The sequence below is a fragment of the Pterocles gutturalis genome, unplaced genomic scaffold (genome assembly GCF_000699245.1).
Source record: "Pterocles gutturalis isolate BGI_N339 unplaced genomic scaffold, ASM69924v1 scaffold5822, whole genome shotgun sequence".
Classification (NCBI taxonomy): domain Eukaryota; kingdom Metazoa; phylum Chordata; class Aves; order Pterocliformes; family Pteroclidae; genus Pterocles; species Pterocles gutturalis.
The window spans coordinates 56,437-62,687 of record NW_010112605.1 but is presented as its reverse complement, the minus strand read 5'-3'; the positions used below and the strand labels follow the sequence as shown (position 1 = coordinate 62,687).

Sequence of the window (6,251 nt, the reverse complement as noted above, 5' to 3'; positions counted from 1 at the left end):
TCATAATGAGGCATACTTAATAAGCAGCAAACTAAGATAAATACTTATAAATTACCTGCTAGAGTCTGGCTATTCATTTTGCTGAGCTGTTGCTTTCCATCCATCCATGAGCTCTGCTCTGCCCTGGAGTCTCCAAGTTACAGGAGGTGAAGGCAGCTGTGCTGCAATCTTGTCTGGTGGAAGTGTTGGGCTAAAGCAAGAGGAGGGGAAATCCCATTTCTTCTCCATTTTGTTTGCCCTGGGGATAGAGATGTTTTCCAGGCAGCCGTTGCCTCAAGGTGGGCTGCTTGCCTGGCATACTTCTGTAATGCAGCAGTTCAGGTGCGATCAAAGTCATCATGGTGGAGCACATGCAGTGTGCGGCTCCCGTGTCGTTGAGGTCTAGCTAGTAAACTGGTGTAGCGAGGCAGCAGCATAGAAACAGCAGTACACTTGGTTAAGTTTGAATGAACTAATATGTTGAAGAAAGTAGGTGGGAAATGGCGAATTGGTAGTTTTAGGAATCTCTGCCCTTCAAGAATAGGACAACTCATTTGGAGTATTTCTGAAGTTATTTTAATACGGGTGTGCTCAGCTTTCCCCAGAGATCAGGCGCTGGTGGCAAAAGGATGACTAACCTTCTGCTTCCGTGTCGCAGAGTGGTGTTTCTCTGACAGCCCGCTAACGTCAACGCTTTATTCAGCCACTTTGATTCACAGCAGTTTGTTTTTACACAGGAAGTGTCTGTGGCAGTTGTCAAAATGAGAAAGTGACCGTCAGTGCCTGGCTTGGTATTCCTGTCACCAGAGCCTCCTGGAGCCAGTGCTCAGCCCAGCTGAAGCCGGAGGAGGAAGGAGGAGAAGCACAGCCTGATCAGGTATGGAGCTGGGAATGGGAAAAGTTATCTGATGCTGAGTTGAAGTGAAGTTGTGGATGATTATTAGTTATAAAAATAGAGTTCTGTTCCTTAAAAAGTCTTGATAACATGTGTGATACAGTGGTGGGCGAATAACGACAACCACATCATCTGTATGCCTGGTATGGGTGCATGTTAGATGCCTGAGTTCTGTAATAGGTCTGCAACTTCGTGTTTTCTGGGTATTTGATTTATACATCTAATGTGCAGTGCAGCTCAGTATGTGTTTGCCAATACCTGTGTCCAGGCTCCACGCGAATTGGAAAGAATGGACTAGGAATACTCTTAATGAATGTTTGAATATTGAAGAGCAGTTTGATGTCTTGATGACAGTTTTTCCTCAGTTTTTTTCTTTGTTCTAATAGGGAGATGTAAGTGCCACCTTTTGAGAGCACAATGTTATGCGGCTGCCATAGAGCACAGAAAAGTCACAGACTGATAGATTTTAAGACAAAATCAACTGTCAGCTTGCTAGCTGTGTTTTTATTTGCTGAGATTCCCATAATCATTCCTGGAAACTGATATTTAGTCTTACGTTCACATTTTTCAAATTGTCATACTGAAGAAGACTTAGTAAGGTTTGTCTTGTTGTACGAAGAGTCAGAGAAATTCAAGGTTTTGGTTTATTATATTAGATTTATTATTTTTTTTTCTTACATAACTGCTTTTCAGTTTGTGTGGAACTCCTGCTCCAAGGACTATGCTCTGAAAAGACTTGGAATATTTTTGTGCGCCCTAGAGATTCCTTAAGAACAGGGCTAATACTTATGTGTGTTCCTGCAGTGCTTGGGGTGGCAGTGGGCCGCAATTTGCTTCTAGAGAGAAGTATTCCTTGAAGAGGCACAGTGTTTTTCACCTTGAGTGATGCTTTCTCTTCAGAAGCACCACCATCTGTCCCTTAAGACTGTCTCACTTTATTACTCATGTTTTGATGTTATTTTTTATTTATTGGCCAAAGTGTAAACAGTGGGTTTTGTTTAGATGATCTGTTACAAAAATTATTCTTAATGTTCTCAGGGTAATTTCCAGCTCTGTCTGATTGTATCTTTGCTTGTGTGGTTTTAAAAGGGAAGTCCTTTCCTAGCATGCATTGGGAATCCTTCACTTTCTTGTCTTGGGAAATAAGGATCAGCATTTATTTTATTCAACAACCAGCTTCCTGCTTCCCAAGGAAGAGATAGTGGCTCATTCGCCTGCAAACATCCCTCCTGTGGAGAGTCTTTGTTGGGGAGTTAGAGGAAAGCTAGCAGCTACTAGTAAAATAGCTGCATGGCAGGATGAAGAGGGATTATTGAAGCATTACTAGGAAATTCATGGCTGTGTGCAAGACCTTATGTACTCCACAGACAAGCTGACCTAAATTCTGCAGCCGGGCTGTACTGTCATTGATGTGATGTGGCAGGCTGGATAACCTGCAGCAGATCTGTGTTTGGAAAAAAAAGGGGGCAGAGAAGATTTATGTTTGAGTAGAAACGTAAACAGGGAAGTCTTTGTAACTGTGCTGAATCTGCCTTAAACTTTTTTGTTGTTTTCTAACCCACACTTCTCTATTCTTAATACTGAGTACTTTTCATGTAGTCAGGATGAGTCTGCATTATAAGGATGCTCATTAGGAAGAGTGGAGAGGTGGTTCACTCCTCAATGGGGAAATACATGGGTAGTTTTACCCCTAAGAGGCTTTTACAGATGTTTTGGAGATGTGAGATAGGTTTTACCAAAGAAATGGTGATGTGTATCTTACCAGTAGTGAAACAGTTAACCCAACTGATACTTATATCTTGGTGGGGGGAATAGGATTAGTATCTACCTGACATAAAAGGAATGGCTTGCACTTAGGTTTGGAGGCATTCTGATTCTGTACCTTATATACAAAACATGACACAAAAATCCAAATAGAAGATCAAATGCCACGTCTGTCAAAATCAAGTTGGCCAGTCTGACCTGTGTGCAGAATTCTGCTGCTGTTACTTCTTGTAGTAGGATTGGGACTTTGCAGTTTAGTTTCTGCTGGCACAAACCTGGTGTGATGGCAGTTACTGCTTCCTCCCTTTTTCTGTAGACATAAGCTAGTCTGATGCAATGCTCTCCTTTGCCTTCACCCCTCCTGCGTGCACGCTTTTGTTACCTCTCTTGCCACGTCCTCCTGTGAGGTGCCCTTATGGCTATGGAAGGAATTTTTATGCTGGTCCTCCTTAAACCAGGCCCTATGAAAGGAACAGTTTATGCAGGCAGCAAAATTTTGCAGCCACTAGAAGGGCTTCTGCAGTAGTGTTTTTGCTGGCATGGTTGGGAAGGAAGGGGAAAAAAAAAAAATCTTGGCTGATACAGCTAAATCAGCAAAACGTTAGTGTGTGGCTAGGGGCTTTCCTGTGCAAGTGTTCTGGTCTGGTTACTGTGATGGAGTGTGTGTGTATGTATGTATATATATATATAAAATATATTTGTGTCTGGAAACCTCTTTCATGGGAGCATAGGCTTTAAGCTCTTTTGAATTTTTTTAAAGGAGTCTCTGCAGCTGCAGGATCCTCAAGTGCCAGGGGAAATAGCAATATCCTTAAACATAGCTGGTTTATTTTAGGTCATGTTTCACTGATATGCTTTTGATTTGTTTTAAGAACAACTTGTCTGTATAAGCTATTTGTTTATTATACGCACATAATAAGCACCAATGTGGACTTTTTTTCTGCAAGTAGGAGTGAAGAGACCCAGGGAAGTGTGGATTTGCTGGGTTATTTTCTTTCGTTTCTTGTGTCCTGCTTTACCGGTGTTTCCGTGTGTAACTCCTCTGTGCAGTGTAAGACGGTGTTCGTTCTCCAGAGCCAGGCAAGTCTGATGGCTTTACTTGCTATGCATCTGCTCCCTCCGTGAGTTAATTACAAAAATGTACTGATACCAAACTTAATGTTAGGAGGTAACCCGAGTCAGCGTGCTCTGATCTGCTCATGGGGTGAGCTCCAGGTGCTGCATGTGCCGATGGCCTTTTGTATTTCACGTGTTTGAGCTGTGTGAGCTTGTGGCAGAGGCGGAGGGTAGGACTGTGAGTAGCTCACTTATGAGGATAAAATAGATTTTTGACAAAATCAAAATCATTTTCTGACAAACGCTACCAAAGGGCAGATGAAAGATGGATGTCCTGAAGAGCTGTGTGTTTTGAAGCATCCCTCAGCCTGTGCGGGGGGTGTGCTGGTTCCAGACATGTTGCAAGTGGCAGATATTCTTGGACGTTCACCTGCAGATCAGTTTGTAACGTAATGCTGATGGATGTACGCTCCTGCCATGGTGTGGGGCTCCCAGCAGGTCCGCCTGCTCACAGGCTGAGTTACGCTGGTGTTGGTACCAGCTGTGGCTGGCAGTGCAGGCTGAGGGAGGAGGGCAGGGCAGCCCTCACCAGTCACGGCGCTGGCTCCAGCCAGCTCCCCCACCAACACCAGGGACCCACTGTGTGCCAGAGGGGAGCCCAGGGACCCTGCAGGGACCGGAGGCAGCCCCACACGCTGGCGCTGTCGCCGCCCGGCTGGGACCAGGTACGGAGAGGGGGTTGGGGAGCAGGGGCTGTTTCCCCGTGTGTGTTTCAGTACCACAGGCAGTAATTAGAAGTTCATTAATTGACAAGTAAATTAAATTGATTTAAATTCCCTCCAAACTGATAAACTGTGTTTTGTTTGCAACAATGTTATTGCCAAGGCTGCCTCAAGGCAGAAGTAAATTTCTCCTTGGGTGTAGGTACAGATGTCATTTTGATGGTTCCCTTGCCATGAAAACGGCTTCTGTGTACCTCGCTCTAATGTTACAATTTTCATGTCAGGTTATCTTTTCTTTCTTCCCATCCTCCCAGCAGAATTTTCAGTGTTAACATCAGATACAGAAACTGGAAAAGAGCCCTACTTTGTTTTTTCCATTGTTTTTGCTCCCATATTTCTTTGCCTGGGGGAGAGGCTTGTCCATGACTGATGGCAGGAGCCAGGCCCCACAGCCTCGCGTCCGTGCGCTGAGCTGCCTCGAACACGGCCTGGCCGCGGGCACTGATACCGGCTGCGGCACTGGGGAGGAGGGAGACGGGGCTCACAGGTGTTCATCAGCAAAGTAGCAGAGAAAAATCTGAGCAGGGTCAAAATACAGCAGTGCTCTCTTTAAACCTTCAGCGGAGTAACGTTGCATTGCCTGTTTTCCTGTGTATAGACCTGTTTCCTACTGGATGTGTACCAAGTTCAGTAGGCTGCGGTAATCTTAGCTGTGTGTTTTGACACAATATGATATTGTTTTGAAATATTTACCTGCTCTCAGTTCTCAACTGGAATCTCAGGAGGTGTGTTTTGGATAGAGGGGAAGAGAGTATCGACATGTAGTCACTCCCTCAAGCTTCGTCCCTTATCTTCAGTAGGTGATACTCTCATGAGTAAGGGAACACCATCACAGGGGGCTTGTTCTCCTGGAGGCTGCCTGTGGACACTGAAGGACAAAATCAGCACAGCAAGGTTCAGCATCAGAGGGTAAGGTATGCCCATCCTCATCCATAGCTAACTTAGTTTCACAGGGAGGTGAAACACTTTATGAAAACACAAGGGATGGGGAGAAGTTGGCCTTTCAAGACCTGTTTCTTCTTGTGTAGATGGGCGTGACGTGTTGTCTAGTAATGCTGTATTTGCACCTTCTGATGGTGAAAAGGACATACCATTAGAAGTTGGTGACATTGTTGCCTGGCGCCTCAGACAGTAAAGATGAGAGGAGAGAGAGAGATTTGCAAGGGAAAAATGAACAAACAGCTCTTTGCCCAATTATTTTAGTGCTGCTGTGGCTTAGCTGTAATATTCTGTTATTCTGTCCACAGCTGTTTATGGACCTCTTAGAAAAAAAAAATAAATAAATCAAAACTAGAGAAATGTATTATTTATTATTTCAAGTGCTAGAATTTACTTGCAATTATAACATTCCACTGCCTCCGGTGACTGAATACATAAAAATCCTGGCTTTTGTTGCTGAACAATAAACTCCCAAACTTTCCACTTATCTGACTTTAAGTTCATGAAGTAGTTCTTGCTCAGCGTATTGGAAGCTGTGGAAAAGTTTTCTATGCATAGTTAGAGTTGATTTGATCAATAAGGTGTCAGTCTTTTTCCCATTCCCTTAACTCTTATGTTCTGCAGGAGCTGGGCAAAAAAATGTGATTTTTCTGCTCATAAACGGAATCTGCTACTTTTTGAAGTAAAATGTTTTTCCAAGCAGTCTGCAAAACAATTTTTATGGGCAGTTCAAATAATTACGTAAGGAACTTAATGATTGGTAACATTACTGATGTTTGAAACTTTGTGGGGGGGGGAATCCAGACAGCCCCTGCCCTCACCCCCCCCCCCCTCCC

General features: G+C 44.0%; 1 protein-coding gene across 1 annotated transcript in view; it reads left to right on the top strand.

The window, feature by feature from the left end:
• The first annotated feature begins 716 nt into the window (after positions 1-716).
• Positions 717-6,251, top strand: part of LRRC8D (leucine rich repeat containing 8 family, member D) — a 41,818-nt gene continuing 36,283 nt past the window's right edge. Inside the window, exon 1 of the mRNA XM_010074113.1 lies at positions 717-856. The gene's annotated coding sequence lies outside the window, so the exon portion shown is untranslated. The remainder of the gene's footprint in view (positions 857-6,251) is intronic.